General features: G+C 48.7%; 1 long non-coding RNA gene across 1 annotated transcript; it reads left to right on the top strand.

The window, feature by feature from the left end:
- The first annotated feature begins 1959 nt into the window (after positions 1–1959).
- LOC132074688 (uncharacterized) lies at positions 1960–14650 on the top strand. The gene is made up of 4 exons (XR_009418632.1): positions 1960–2094; positions 3301–3423; positions 8829–8945; positions 9574–14650. It is a non-coding gene; the product is annotated as an uncharacterized LOC132074688 (long non-coding RNA).
- Positions 14651–15064: the final 414 nt, after the last annotated feature.

Raw genomic sequence — 15064 nt, 5'->3', positions numbered from 1 at the left:
TGCCAAGACCCAGTTTGTTAAAATTTGGGTGAGATATTGATCCAGGTAGATGCCAAATTTAGGTGAGATATTGATCCAGGTGGATGCCAAATGCAGTGTGCCTCCATTTTCACTGTCTAAGAGGAAAGAGGACAAAGCCTGGCTCAAAATCCTCTGCAGAACCTTCATGGAGCAATCAGAGGGAGGGGAACTCCTGTGCCCTTCCAGCAGTGACATGACTTGATAGAATATGCATTAGACATCTTACAGATCCCAGAGGAACAGGGAACTGCCCAGGAGCTTCAAAGGCTGTCAAAATGAATATTATCCCATTGCACCTTGCCTTGTTTTTGGCACTGTCTGAGCCTTTGAGTCACCTTTAGTACCAGGATGGGAGGTGGCAGTGGTTGTTTTGGAAGTGTTCAGGGTAAGGCTGGATGGGGCTTTGAGCAACATGGTGTAGTGGGAAGTGTCCCTGCCCATGGCAGGGGGTGGAACAAAATGATCTTTAAGGTCCCTTCCAACCCAAACCATTCTGAGATTCTCTGGGCTAGACTGAGTGCTTGGATAGGGAGGCTGTGGCATGAACGTGAGTCTGTCAGGAGCAGCAGGGTCAGCCATGGTAGTTGAGAGGAAATGGACACAGCTGGCAGGTACAGAGGAAAATTTATTGTCTAGAGATGTTTCTTCTTGCAGAGAAGTCCTGACCAAAGCCCAGGCTTGGTGCTGGGGCTGATCTGAGCCGGTAACTCCAGTGCAGCCATTGGCACCAATCTGGCTGTCCAGAAAAGCTCATGTTGTGCAACTCCTTTTCACTCTGGCAGTGACCCACTTCTTCCAGGGAAGGTCCCTACACATAGCTGGTGTATTTTTTAAAAAATACTTTTTTTTTTTTTTTTACTTTCCTATCTGCCAGTATTTACATACAGAGCTAGGCTTTCAGGAAAAGGGATTTCCCCTCTTTCTGCACACTGTGTTATACAGGTAAGAGTTTGCTGACTCCTTTTAATGTTTTTCTGGGACTTTCTGGGAGGACCCTTGGTTGTGAGGGCAGACTCAGCCTGGTATCCCACCTATTGCCTTAAGGAGTGTGCTCAGCAGTAAAATCTGTCTGTGATGCAGGAGTTATCCTACCCCACAGTGACCTGCTCTTTTATTTGAGAGGAGATCTGGGTGGTATTGCTGTGCAGCGTTTTATCCTACAGCAATCCAATTTCTGGCCATGGGATCATAGGTGTAAGTGCCAGGGTGGGACCCAGGGCACTGTGGTGGAATATCCCAAAAGCTCAGGGGAAAAAGTGGGCCAGGATCTGATGGAGGGAAAAGGGAGAATCATAAATCAGGAGGGAAGAGGAACATGACCCAGTAAGAGAGCAGAAGGTCATGACCCAGTAAGGAACGTGGCCCAGTAAAGGAGCTGGTCTCTGCCAGCAGCACCGAATTGACTCCCCTCCCTCCAGCCCTTCCAGGCACTGGGTTGTATTTCTCCCGGTCTTTCCCTGAAGCGAGCAGAGCTCTCTCCTCTCAGTGCCGCAGCGAGCGCCGGGCGCCTCCGCGGCTGCCGGCCCGCTCCGCGCATCCCTCAGCCCGCCCTGACGGGAGCTTTTATGGTCCCCTCGCCCTCCTCATCCCCGGGCTGCTCCCCCCCTCCCTGTTCTGGCAGCTCCTCACCGCCCGTCCCGCTCTGAGCCGCGGCACCCGCTCCATCCTCCGGCTCACCCCGCAGCCCGGCCCGGCGCGGAGCTTCCCGGTGGCGGTGGGGACCCGCTCCTCCCTCCTCCCCTCTTCCTCCTCCCTTCCTCTCCCTCCCTCCCTCCCTCCCCGCGGCCTCGAGTCGCGCCAGTGATGGAGAGAGCGTCACCGTCTCCTAGCAACGCTCCTAGCAACGCTCCTAGCAACCGGGCAACATCTGCTCCCGCTGGACCAATCCGCGCGGGGAACATCTGGGCACCCACCTCCGCGGGCTGCGGCCGGGAGGTGATGCGCTCCTCAGTGGCTGCAGGGACCCGCAGGAGCCGCCACCGCCGCCGCCAGCAGCACCGCCGCCACCTCCGCCAGGAGCAGCGAGGGAAGGACGGAGCAGCGCTCCCTCCCGCTGGAGCCGGGGCTCGCTGGGTGAGTGACACCGAGCCCGCGGTGCCCGGGGACAGCGAAATGTTGTTGCCGTGTCAGGGAGGTGGTGCGGGGCTTTGCTGGCGGGATCCGCTCCGGAGGGTTTAGCAGGTGGCTGCTGGCGTGCAGAGGAAGTTTTGCGTTTGTTTGGGAGCTCCCGCGGCTTTGCTGCAGCGCGGGCAGAGGGAAGAGCCGGGGGGAGGCTCCGCGCGTCCCGCAGTGCCACGGGCAGAGGTGCTGCTGCTCTGCCGGACTCTAGAAAAGGTCATTTCCATCAGAGTCCTCTTTTTACGGTCAGAGCTGAACTCTGCAAAGTAACCATAGCTCCTCTTTCCATCCCCTGTTAATGCTGTCATCCTCTGGGATGACACAACTGTCTAAATTTAGTTGTCTTATAGCTGCGAGACGCGAGTACACACACATAGCAGCTCTCCTTTCCTTTCTCTCTTGCAGCATTTAGACATGTCTAATATCGTTCATGTGCTCAAAAAGTCGGAGTGCCTCTGGCACACACGTGTAAAAGTGCAGAGTTTAGGTATACACATGTATCTGTGGTGGTTTTTTTCCCCCATGAGAGTGGGACATGTTTTTACTACAGCGTGCCAAATACTTCACCCGGAAGGCAAGGCATCAGCCTGGAAAATGTGTCAGGCAAACTCTGAAATGTGCACCCTGTTAAAGAGAAATGAGAATCTGACTTTCCCCAGACCTGTGCTGCTCTGCAGGCAGTGTGAACGTGTATGATAGAGAATTAATGCTGCTACTCAAAATAATGGCATGGTTTTAATAGCAGCTCTTTAGCTTTCCTCTGAGGTTGACAAGAATTAATGGAGAAAATAATGTGCCATTTTAAGAGGTGATTGGGGCAGAATTAATGTTCTAGCTCCAGAAACATCCGGATATTTAGAGGAGCAAGCTGTATTTTTGCAGCATTTGCTCTGAGTGGATTATAGCTACACCACTGAGAGACTGAAATGTTTTTTTTTCTTAATGTTTTATCTGCTTTCCCGATGTGTGAAAGGGACTCCAGAAAGCAAGGTCAAAGTTAGAGAATTGGGTGTAACATCAGAACTCTTATTTATCCCTGTTACTAAGCCCTGTGGGGATGCTGAAATAGCACTTTGTCCTCGTGTGGTCCAGCTGCTCGCCGTGTTTGTCCTGATTTTGCCACCTGAGCCATGAGTGTTTCTCCTTGATCCACCACGGCAGGTGACCCTTCAGCAGTGCCGTGCTGCCAGAAATGCTCGCTGAGCCCGTGCGAGGGGGAAATCTTACCAGAACTGCTGAGATTACCCCAGAACGACCCTTTGCAGACTGACTCCGCACCCTCAGGTAACAAACAAGTTTGCAAACTTCAGCTGCTGGGGCGGAGTGAGGGAATTTATCAGGATTAATGTCGAAAGGGGGTGAACCTGGAATTATCAATTTATTCTGTAGGGGAAAGCAGTGGGACTCTGAGGAGGGAGACAGGAATAGTCACTCAGCCATTAAGTCTCATGCCTTCATGCCCTCACGAGGGCCATTCAGATGCTCCTGCCTTGTACACATGTGTGCCCAGGGAGCATCTGCAATTAGGGAGCTCTGCAGAGCAATCAGCAAACTAAAAGGCGGTTTTAAAGTGCAAAGGCAGCAGACAGGAGTGCGGCTGGGGGTCCCCAGCTCCCCGTGAGGCAGTGAAAGGGGGCTTGCTCTGCCTGATAAGGCTGGTGTGCTAGAGGGGCTCGATATGCTTAGAAGGGCTGCCATCGATTGGCAGCCGTGTGAAATCCCGGGGCTGGCATGTGTTTTCGATCCACATGTTCATCTGCCCGTGGTCTGGTAGCTTTGCATGATCAGCTGGGAATCCCACAGTGGGACCAGCTGCTTGTGCCGCCCTGGGAGAGGAGAAAAGCGGCAGCAGAGCATGTGAAAGCAGGAGCACGTTTCAGCTGAGCACCCCCTGATTGCGAGGGCTCTGAAGGTTGGGGACGGGGGAGTTTGTCACCGCACTTTGACAGCAGCAGCAAGGACACGATGATGCGTCCTGCCATGTCAAAGTCACATCTCCTGCTGATGATAAAGGCCGGTTTCTGTGTGCTCAGGAGCCTCAGGTTTATGTTTGAGCACACAAGGGATGCTCAGTGAAGGTCTCCGGCTCAGGCAGCCGTAGCTCGCATATTGATCGCTCTCCTTCAGGCTGCGATGGGAACCCTGCAGGGCAGCGGCACATTTGAGTCACCAGCCCGGCGGGGCCGGCTCCGTGCTCACTCCCTGCAGGTGTCTGCATCAACAACCAAACAGCATCGATTCCGACGAGCCCTTTCTCTGCAGCGCTGAGCAGGCAGGGAGGAATTTTCCTCCCGAGGAAAGGCAGGGAAGGTGCAGGAGCAGGCAGGTGAGGGGATGCTCCCAAGGGCTCACGTAACAAGTTCTGTGACGGGGCTTGCAGATCCCTCTCTGCTGTTTGAGACGCAAAGGCACAAGCTCAGGTGTTTTTTTCCCTGGATGTTCAATAATTTTTTAAACCCCGTCCTAGCTCCTGTCTCGGGTAGACTGGAAATCGCCCGGCATTAATTCATGCCGAGGAGGGGCTGCTGTCACCGGGGCGATGCAGGAGGGCAGGTGAAGCGACTTTGCTGCAATTTGCAATTCAAACGGGAAGTTGCCACGATATAAATCTATTTCCAACCCGATTTAGATAAGACAGCCCTCTGTCCAAACACGCTTAGTAACTCTGCGAGTACCGCACCACAGAGCACCACAATCATTCCCGGAGAAACAAACAGGAACAGACACATTTTGCTCTGTTGAAAGTACAATTAAAACCCTTGAGAAGCTGACCCTGAGAGCTCCCAGCTTGAGACAGAGGCAGCCCTTTATCTATTCCCCCACTGCCGCGAGTGGGATTTCTACTCCGAACTCCCATTAGCGCTAATGGCAGCTCCAGCCGGTGCGCCCTGCATTCCGGGATGCAAACCCCGGGCATCCCTGGGGCTGCCGGTCCCACGGTGCAAATTGCACCGAGCCCTCGGGGAGCAGCGCAGGGCTCGGGGCTGAGCGCTGCCGGGATGCTGGATGCACTTTCCCGACTCTCATCCAGGCTGGGAGGACAAAGCTCAGCTTGGGGCTGAGCGCTGCCGGGATGCTGGATGCGCTTTCCCGACTCTCATCCAGGCTGGAAGGACAAAGCTCAGGCTGGGGACTCAGCGCTGGGCTGGTTGGGAGGTTTTTGGCCCCGTGCCTTGACTTGTGGTGTAGCGCTGGAGAAAACGTAATGTGATTAAGATGTATCTGTCTCTGAGCTGGAATGAGGCAGAGGCAGTGACTCACAGCACCTCGCTGGAGCTGTCAAAACACTTGGCTGGCGAGAATAGCCTTCTACACAAAAAGCACTGATTCAATGTGTTTATATTTAAACAAAACGCCAAGGGTCTGATTCACTGCGGCATTACTACAGCCCGGGGTGGCTGTAACCCCGGCCAAGCAGCTCCCAAGCACTCACAGAGGCACGGAGAGCTGAATTCCAGTGAGGGTTAGAGAAAGACTGGGTCCTTGGGAGCCTCCTGCATGGAGAGGGGTCCTGGAGGGCTTAGTATCGCTGCTGGTGTTGGGGGCACAGTGCAAGGGCACAGCTGGTGCTGAACTTACAGATGTGTGGGCACCAGCAGCAGCCACAAAAAAGATGGTGATGGAGTGAGTAGTGGTGGGATGGCAGCTGCACTGATCACAAGAGCAGACCCTGAACTCCTCTTGGGCAGCCCTGGGATGGGATTTGGGTGCCTCCAGCTCTATCTCACCCTGCAGGTGTGCAGGCAGCACTCATTGCTCCGGGGGAGCTGAGCTGAGCCACCTGTGACAGCCCCTGGAGCTGCTGAGCTGGGAAGTGGGTGCTCCAAGCTCTTCAGATTTGGAGCTGCTGGGATTTGCTGACAGATGGTGTGGTGTTGAGCAGCTTGGGGCGACTTTGCTCCTCAAACGTAGTCTTTCATTTAAAACTGGGAACACATTTCAAGCCAAACTTACAGAGCCTGGAGATGCTCTTGGTGTTTGCTCGGTTGTTGTTTCTCTTTCTTGCTCCTAAACTGAGTTGTGGGTGTTGGGGTGAGGGGGTTGTGACAACTTTGCTGCTTTAGCTGATGTAAGGAATTTAAATTCAGCCAACCAGGGGTGTGTCCCAGGCTGCTGCTGAACATAACCCCAGAAAGGGGATGCCAGCTGGGTGCTCAATGAACCCACTGCCAGGATGGTCATGTGTGTCCCTCAGCAAAATACAATTTTTCTGCCTGCTCCTGCCAGCCAGCCCGTGGCATGTGCAAACCCACAGCCCTCCTTCCCTCCCAGCCACAGGCTGCCAGGGCTCCTTCCCTTGTCCTGGCTCCCTGACGTCTCCTGCACCAGCAGTGCTCAGGGGATGCTGAATTTCACATCACCCTCCATCTCTGGGGCAGGGAGAAGAATTCCCGTGGCCTGGAGCAGCAAGGGAGAGTTTTGCATGGAGCTAGAGCAGCTGCAGAACTGAGCTGAGATGCTCTGTATGCTGTAATTTTCTGTGCTGCCCCTGCATTCAGGGTGATTTTCTGCTTCCTCTGCACGCAGGCTGTGCTTCCAGCCTTTTCCCTGAAAAGCACTAGGGAGTGTGTTTTAGCATTTAGAGGTTTGGTTTGAGGAAGGGATCTACCTGTGTGCTGGCTTTGGCTCCTTTCCCAGCCCTGACAGCCTGGGTGGCTCTGGGAATGTCACTTCATCTGTCTGTACCTTTGTTTTCCTCAGAGCAGTGTGAGGAAAGCTGTAATGTTCTCCTATCCCATGGCACTGGGAGATGAATGCATTTGTTGTTGTGCTCAGATAACACAGCACAGTGAGGTTTCACCTAGGAGAACACAATATCAGAGTAATTAAATATCCAGGCTGCCCAGGCTCTGGGGTAACTCAAATATTTGAATGAAAGCTGTAGGCAGAGGAGGTTGCTGCACAAGAATTTAAAGCTGTGTTTGCAGCTGTGCCAGTGGAGGGGTGAAGACCATAGCCCTGCCCTTGTCCTTGAGAGCTGAGCTGGGTGCTGGGAGCATCTCTGATGTGTGTGAGGGTCCAGGGCAGCTAGAACCTTGACAGCCTGGCAGTGCGGTCCCGCTGTAAGAGCAATAATCCCTTTCCTGGAGAAATGCTGCTCTGAAGTGCAGCCCATGTCCTGATGGGTCCCAGGGCAGGGCTGAGGGGTCTTGACTCCAAATGGGGTTTCACTCCACCTGTCAGTTTTCTGCACACACCTGCAGAATCCTTAATGAAAAACCTCCATCCTTAAAATTCAGTGAGAAAATGCAAGAATCCTCTGACTGAAGGGATTTCTTCTCCAGCCCCTTCTTGTGGGTTTTTGATGTAGAAGGAAGGGAGGACACGTTGCTCCTTCCTGCCAGTGAAGGGAGATGCTGTCAGTGCCTGGAATGGTTCTGTGGGTATTTCAGCACCCCCAGCAGCAGCTGAGACTCAAGGAGCCCCTCACGCCCCATGGAAGGATCCTTCCAGCAACATGAGGTCTGTGCTCTGGCTCTGCAATACATTATTGCTTTTCTATTGTGTCAGGGAACCAAAGCCTTTATTTCTTCAGAAAATCGAAGTTTCAAATGCTCCCATAAAGAGATCCCAATTTGGGGCAGAAAATATTTTCCATAGGACCTGACTTTGACTTATTCTGTGAAGTGGTTCTGGATACTCTCTTCCCCTGGATTGCCTTTAGACATCAGTATAATAAAGTTTTGGTGGGGTTTTTTTTGGTTTTTTTTTTTTTTTTTTTTTTTTTTTTTTTTTTTAAAGGACATTTAAAAGCAAATAACAGAAATTTCTTATAAAAGGAGGGTGTGGGAGGAGATTGTGCTTCCCAGAAATGCACAGGTCTCCTCGTGTTTTCTGGTGAATAGCCAAGCAAAGCCCAGTCCTGGCTCTCACAGGGACCCAGTGCTCTCCAGGCTGAGTACCATTGGAATTATGCACCTTGTTAAGATGCTGAATTAGCACCATGTCACCTTTCCAGGGAGATGAGCAAGCTCAGATGAGGCAGCCCAGAGAGCCCTGCTCCTCTGCAGGGTTCAGCTCTGGAGGAACACCCCTCCCCTGGGCTCTTGCCACAGGACAAAAGCCCAATAAATTCCTTTTCTTATCCCAAATGTTGACTCTCCATCCTCTGTGCCCGGCAAAACTGAAGCCACCCAGAGTACAAACCCTCTCCATCATCCTCCCACTGAACCGGGGCTCTGCTGCTCTTCTGAGACAACACCACCATCTAGTGAGAGCACTCAGCGTTGGTTTTCCAGGGAAGCCACGGAGCTCCGTGTGTGATGGATGGAAATCAAACCCCAATCCTTGGCCCACACCCCCCAGCAGGGCACAGGCTCCCCTGTCCTGGACACAGTGGCCCCATCCTGGTCAGGGACATTCCCATCTCGGGCATCTCCTGCCTGCTCCGTGGGGCTGTGGCTGCCCTGACACCCACTCAGCTGTAGCACCAGGACACCCTGCCTGTGCCCAGGGCTGTGGTCGTCCCTCCAGAGAGGGGAGAGGGGCTGGCTGTGCTGGCAAAGCTCAGGGTGGCTGTTTCAGAGACAGCTTCACATTTGCCAGCCTCTCAGCTGTTATTCCAGTGGGTTGAGGGCTGCAGTCTGTATGTTGACCCCCTCTGGATCCCTCCTTGTCCTGCACACCCCGACTGTGATGCTGCAGCCACCCTGGCCAATACTGACTTTTCTTTTTCCTCTTTTGTGCAGAGCTGATCTGATCGGGGCCTACCAAAGACATTAACGACGTCGAAAGTAGCTTACTTTAAGAGAAAATATGCAGAAGAAGAACATTTACATCAAGATTACCATGAGTATTGTCCAAAAGTGAGTATCTCCCTCTCTTCAGACCCCTAATTTCATTCCTTGAAAGAAATTATCGCACTCACTCCTTCCCCCAATTTAATTCCTTGAGAAATTACCATGAGTATTGTCCAAAAGTGGGTATCTCCCTTGCTACAGACCCCAACTCTTCCCCTAATTCCATTCCTTGAAAGATTACCATGAGTATTGTCCGAAAGTGAATATCTCCCTTGCTACAGACCCCAACCATTCCCCTAATTTAATTCCTTGAAAGATTGCCATGCGTATTGTCCAAAAGTGAATATCTACTTCATTCCAGACCCCAACCCTCCCCCTAACTTCATTTCCTTGCAAGATTATCATGAGTGTTGTCCAAAAGTGAGGATCTCCCTCACTCCAGACCCCTAACTTCATTCCTTGAAAGAAATTATCGCCCTCACTCCTTCCCCCAATTTCATTCCTTGAAAGATTACCATGAGTATTGTCCAAAACTGAGTACCTCCCTCACTCCAGACCTCATCCTTCCTCTAATTTCATTCCTTGAAAGATTACCATGAGTATTGTCCAAAACTGAGTATCTCCCTCACTCCAGACCCCAACCCTCCCCCTAAATCATTCCTTGATGCTAAAGACCCACCCATTTACTCCCCAGCACCTGATACTACCAGAGGACCGGACTTGTATCCTAAAACTGTCTCTGCAGAAGCTGCGCTTCCTGGACGACCCCGAGGCCTATCTCCGTAGGTCGGTATTAATTAACAATCTGTTGAGGAAGATCCACCTAGAGACAGAGAGGGAGAGCTATGAATACTTTAAGGAGGCTCCGTGCTGTAGGACTGCCTACTCTGACGCACGAAAACGGCTGAAGCTGATGGTGCAGGAGTGCTGTTCCCAGTCGCTCTATTATGAAGAGCTGCACTCGTATCGCATCGTGCCTTACTCTGCAGAGAGCGCCGTCTACGGCATGGGCTACACGAGCAGCCACCTGGAGCAAAATCCTCAGTTGCTTATTTATAAAATGAATTAAAAAAGTAGCTGTTAGACCCACTGATGTTTGTTTCTGAATGCTTGGACTGCTTGTTGAAGTGTTGAGGTGAGGCACTGATTGCAGAGGTGTTTGCGATGATCATCGGGAGGCGGAGAGGGAGCTGAGTGGAAGGTGCTTTGGATAATGCTCTGTTAACCCCCGGTGTGAAGCACCTTGCTGTGCACACAGAGCGGTGCAAGACAGAGGTCCTAAACCTGCAGAGACTGCGTGCAAGGCGGTTTGTAGAAACAAAGCTGCACTTGAAGTCACCTGTGTGTAGATACGGATGCTCCCAATCCCTTTCGCAGTTAAATTCCGCCATCCCCGGTGCAAGGGGAGCCCCCGAAGCAGTGGAGTAGTCTAACAGTGAGGAGTAAAACACAAGTTATCTGCTATAAAAGTATAGACAGAAAGTTTCTTTGAGAATTGCTTTGACATGAAGGAGTCAGTGCCAAAGGAATCAGTCTTTAGCTTAGGATTTTCAGAGACTGAACTCGCTTGCTACTTACAGACACTCTGTACTGAGATTTGCAAGGGTTTGTGGGTTGGTTTTTTTAAAAAAATAATTGCATTCACTTTTTACTTATATTATCTCTTAGCTGGTATCTACTTTGCTATTTTAATGCAAACCAGAATGACTCACAGGAAAGATCGTTTCTTCAGCCCATCATCAGTGTTCCCTTAACTTCATTTGCCTCTTTCCCTAGTTGTTTCCCTGAATACTTCTTTGCATGCTAATTTGCTGTTTGGCCCGAGGTTCACACTGGTGCTAGGGAATAGACAGCAATTTCTTTTTATGTGGACTATAAAAGGCAGAAAAAAAAAAAAACATAGATAGAGAATGAATGTATCTGACAGATGATGGTAAGACCTCAGAGGCTCTCCTGATAAAACTGCTCAGCACTAGTAATAATGTTTCAGGTTAAGTGAAATGTTTAATTTCAATCTGGGAATTAACTTTAAAATATGTAAATATATATATTTCACAAGCTATGGCATGTGGGATGTTCAGCAAACGGAATGACTACAAGTGGAAAGTTTCACAGCTGCCAAAGCTACGTCATGAAAATACCAAAGAGTAACATTAGGGAAAGGATGATGCTCCAGCCATGGGGCCAGAAGCAGAGATTGCACTATAATCTGGGGGAATGTGATTAATGAGTCTGTAAATTAGCTGTCAGGGACCTGCATCCCAGAACTGCTGAACAAATACACCAGATGGTTCAAAGCCTGTCAAAGTCCTGCAGGTCTGTTGGCTTTGCCTCGCTGACTATCACCACTTTAAAGCTTTAAAACACAGCAAATAATAGTGCACACTCAGCTGGAGGCAGATATATATATATATATACATATATACATATATATCTAAGAACCAATTTTTTTATTTGTTTTGAAAGGCTTTGCTCTTTGTGGCTCAGATGTGGCTGATGCTATTTCTGAAGCATTATATAGTGTGAACAAATACTGTGGCTTGCCAGGAATGTGCTTTTTGTGTCAGATTCCTCCTGTCACCCTGCTCAGAGCACCCTGGTCGTGTGTGTCACACATATCATCACAGCTCCCAGGCATGTGTTAGTGCTGGAGGAAAGGCAAAAGCAGAAAGGTGTGAAGAACAAAGTTAACTCTGGTATCAGTAGTTAGAAGTCAGTACAGGTTTAGGAGACAGAAGGAAGCAGTAAAATCCAGATTTTATTTTTTAATAAAAAAAAAATTAATGTCAGCAGTGTAATTCAAAACAAGGATAACCTGCAAACTGGAGAATATAAACATCTCAGATACTGTGGGAAGGCTGAAAAAGCAGGGCAGTGCTGTTTGGGAGGTGCTGCTAGTCATGATGAATGTTCAGATCTCTGTTTTTGCTTTGAGACAAGTCATATTTACTTATCTCTTAGAAAAGGCTGTCTTTCAATCCTCAGACAGTGCAGTTCACCCTCAGAGCTTCCTGGCTGTGCACAGTTTGATTCCTACTGCCCCTGGGCCTGCACCAGCCCAAAATCATGCAGCTGGTCCGGTTGCATGATTTGAGAAATAGTTTCAATGCGGTTTGAGAAGTTTCCAGTGGGAAGGGGCCGTGCCCACTTCAACAGGGGGCTGGGAGAGCCCAGGCTGCTGCTCAGGGGTGTAGGACAGCCCCAGTGTGAGCAGTAAGAGCTGGCAGAGAGGCCCATTTGCTACTGTCAGAGGTGCCATTGTCCCCCAGGAGCTCCCTGGCCTCCATGGCACTGGGAACGCCTCGTGCCACCCCAGGGCCGGGGGAATGGTGAGGGAAAATTGCTCCTGTCTTCTGATTTTTCAAACCATGTAATTTTCCACTCTGAAGTGGTTTGAGTTCTGCAATTTTGTTTCTCTTAGTGTCCATTTTCACTCGATTTCATAACGATCCAGCATGTACAGGAAATGCTTAAATGCTTCTTTTCTCTCACTGGCTGACTCTTTATATTCATAGGATGGCTCTGGCTTGAATAAACAAATCTTTTAACTTAAAATTAGAAACGTTTCAATGTAATGAAAAAAGCTCAGTAGGATCAAAGTCTTTAACATCACCTGAACAAAAAAACATTGGCCCTGTCAGATTCACCTTTGAAGAGGTTCTTTGCCTGCTGAAAGAGGGAAATACTTTCTTGCCCATTGAAAGCTTCTCTGTGAAGGCATTGTGATAACTGAACAGATATAACAAACAAAAATCTGCATCAGGTCACAAAACTCCTTGGGCTACCTAGGACAGAGGATGATAATTTACTCATGTTTTTCTCATGTGCTGTTTTCTTGAAGAAAACACATTGTCTCTAATTTTTTTTTTTAATTTTCACTTGCTCCAGGAGCTGTTAAAATGGATTATTTCTTTCTAGAGAACAAATTGAGTTTTTTATAGTTGACTTTTTGATATGGCATTGAATCAAAGGTTCACTTTTCTACATGCTTTAAGTCTGCTTCAGTTTTTACTGCCTTCTGCTTTGCCCAGTGATTGGTGCTGCTGAAAAGTGGGTCTGAAAATTTTGATTTGAATGCTTAAAAATAGTTTATGGGGTGATAAAGAAGTAAAAATGTGCAATAACATTGCAAGTGACTCCCAAAATATTTGACACCTTTTGAATTATATACTTATATTGATTTTAACATTTAGTTGCCAAGTTACTGGGTACCAGCATTTTAATACAGCTACATACAGTGATTTTTCTTTTTTGGGTTTGTAGCTACAGTTCAGCTCTTCTGGCTTCTGATGTGAGAATCTGTCTGTAGGTGGTCAACTTTCAGTGAGATAGATTTTTATATATATATATATATATATATATATGTTCTATTATGACTGCATTAGGAACTCCTACATATGGGCTATGTTTGCACTGGATGTAAAGAAAGTCCTTGCTTCCCTTTGACTCAGTTGCCTTGGAGATGGAATATTCATCAGAGAGAATATAGATGAGCTGGGTAACAAGGACAGACTTGGTGAGGAGAGCTGATCATTTTGAAAATGACTGGCTTGGGACATTTCATTTCCACCTGGGAACTGCAGCACACTTGGCTGTAATTCGTGTTTCTATGAGTTGAGTTTTCTTTGTGCTGCTTTTCTGGCTGGACATGGGTGGGGTCCAGAGTGTGGGTGTGGGTGGGGTCTGGTGCAGAGCCCCAGCACTGACTTTGAGCATCCTGCCCTAGCGCAGGTGTCCCCACCCATGGCAGGAGGGTTGGAACCAGGCGGTCTTTAAGGTCTCTTCCAACTCAAACCATTCCATGATTCCATGCTTCTGTGACATTAGGGCCCTGATCCTGTAAATGCTTGGGTTATCACCTGATTTCCTCACTCAGAGCCTCCTGAGAGGCTCCTTGTGTGCTTGATGCTCAGCATGTGCACGAGCTTGTGTGGGGCTGGGGCTGCCAGCTCCCCCTCAATTGCCATGTTATCAGTGACAGTGACCCCGAGCTGCTGCTTCAGCTCTCCAACACATCTCTCTTGCACTGTAAATTGAATTTCTGTTTTCCAATGAATGTGTGAGTATATGGACTATTGTGCCTTAAGTCCCACCCTCGTTCGAGCCTCTGTAAATGTTCTGTAAATCTGCAAACCGTCCATCGCTGGTATCTCCGTGCACTCTCTCCAGATCTGATTTGGTACTTGGCAGGACCTTGGGAAACCCAACCCTGACCTCAGTTTGCCATGAACACAAGAGGGGATCTGCCAATTCCCAGTTTTCTTTATTCAGATTGCTTTCCTCTCTGACATTCATGAATTTCTGTTTTTCTGGTTTCTGCCATAGTTGGGCTCTGGGCTGCCTGCAGCACCAGGAGCCCCTTGTAGCAACTCAGAAAGTTGTAAAAAAGTTGTCTCCAGAATTTAAATACCACCTGTGGAATGCTCCCAGGAGGGAATCACAGCTGCATATAGCAACTGTGGCAGGTGTTGTCAAGTATATCATCATATATTTGACACGACTGACAAAGCAGAGAAGGGAACACCTATTTCTATTGAAATGCATGAGCCTGCATTATGTTAAATACATGGTGATTATACACCAAATAATTGGAATAATACCTACTGGTTCTGTAACAAAAAAAAGCTTTTTAATGTTTAAAATTACCTGGGACCTGACTGAAGGTTTTTATGAAATTGTTTTCTAAAGTGAATAGTAGAAAAAATGTATATGTATTTTAAATATACGTATGATGTGCATGTTATTAATAAAGATCTATTTCTATTGAACCAGATGGACTCTTGTTGATTGTATGTTGTTTGGTTTACAAGTTAGCATGTAATGTTTCTAAAGAGAAGTTTCTAACTCCATCAATCCCCTAAAAAACTTATAACCACAGATTCATTGAAGGACTTGGATCAGAGAGCAAACCTGGGGTAACTCCTCTGTCATTCACTTGTCCTGCCCTGATCCCATTGTTTGCATCCCAACTTGCCTCTGAACTTGCAAGACCCTTCTTATTTTCCTTGTTTATATATTTTATTTCAAAATCTGCAAGGAACCATTTTCCTAATGATGCTCTGCAGGGCATGTTCCAGAGGCTGCCAAAGGGTCAAAGCTAAAATAGTTAGCTTTTGGAGCCTTTAAGATAAATGGGTTTTTTTACTAAAAATCCTGATTATGATGGAAAGATCACCATCCTTCCT

The sequence above is a fragment of the Ammospiza nelsoni genome, chromosome 6 (assembly GCF_027579445.1).
Source record: "Ammospiza nelsoni isolate bAmmNel1 chromosome 6, bAmmNel1.pri, whole genome shotgun sequence".
Classification (NCBI taxonomy): Eukaryota; Metazoa; Chordata; class Aves; order Passeriformes; family Passerellidae; genus Ammospiza; species Ammospiza nelsoni.
The sequence above is the reverse complement of the archived record's forward strand: the minus strand, read 5'-3'. Positions and strand labels throughout refer to the sequence as shown.